We start from the raw sequence: 1,049 nt of genomic DNA, 5'->3' as shown, positions 1-1,049 counted from the left end.
AAATTTCTTTTCAATCTATAAGATGATCCTAAATGCCAAAAAGAGAAGCTCCCTTCGAACACGATAAAGATGTTGTGTGAACTTGAAACTTCTCCTTTATATGTTCGAGCATATGTCAAGGCTTAAGATAAACTTACTCAAAAGAGAAATTCTCTCTGTGGGTGGGGATGATGACACTCTCTCTTTTTACACTGACCTTTTCAATTGTCAAATTGGTCACTTTCCGATGAAGTACTTGGGTGCGCCTGCTAGCTACTCCACTCTTCGTAGCATGGTGTGGGATGTTGCCGATGACAAATTCCTCGAAAGCTGCGAATCATGGATTGACATTGCTTCCTCTTGAGGAAGACTTTACCCTTCTTAACTCGTCGCTTCCGAGCATTGTATATTATTATATGTCTATGATCTTGCACCCTAAAACTTTTATTGAGAAACTAGATAAACACCGACGTCGATTCTTTTGGCAAGGGGGCGGTGGCCGTAAGTTTTACCACTTGGTTAAATGGACTCGTGTATGTCCATCCAAATGCAAAGGATGCCTGGAAGTGAAAGATCTTCACAAGAAAAATATTAGTCTGCCTATGAAGTGGTAGTGGAAACTTGAGACACAGAAAGGTCTCTCGCAAGATGTAATTCTGTTGGGAAACGTTGCATGGAAAACAAAAAAAATTCTAAGCACATGCAAGATCTATCCATGGAGATGCATAGCAACGAGGGGGAGAGTATGTCTACATACCCTCGTAGACCGTAAATGGAAGCGTTTAGTAACGAGGTTGATGTAGTCGAACTTCTTCGCGATCCAACCGATCACACCTCCACGTTCAGCACACATTCAGCTCGGTGACGTCCTCGCCTTCTTAATACATCAAGACGGCGAAGTATTGGATGAGTTCCGGCAGCATGACGGTGTGGTGACTGTGGTACTGTGGTGGTGATGCTATCTCCGCAGGGCTTCTCCTAAGCACTCCGAAAATATGACCGAGGGATGAAACTGTGGAGGGGGACGCCGCACACCGCTAAGAGATTGTCGTGGCTTTGTGTGGCGCCCC

Source organism: Triticum dicoccoides, chromosome 5B, assembly GCF_002162155.2.
Source record: "Triticum dicoccoides isolate Atlit2015 ecotype Zavitan chromosome 5B, WEW_v2.0, whole genome shotgun sequence".
Classification (NCBI taxonomy): domain Eukaryota; kingdom Viridiplantae; phylum Streptophyta; class Magnoliopsida; order Poales; family Poaceae; genus Triticum; species Triticum dicoccoides.
Note: the sequence above shows the minus strand (reverse complement) of the source record.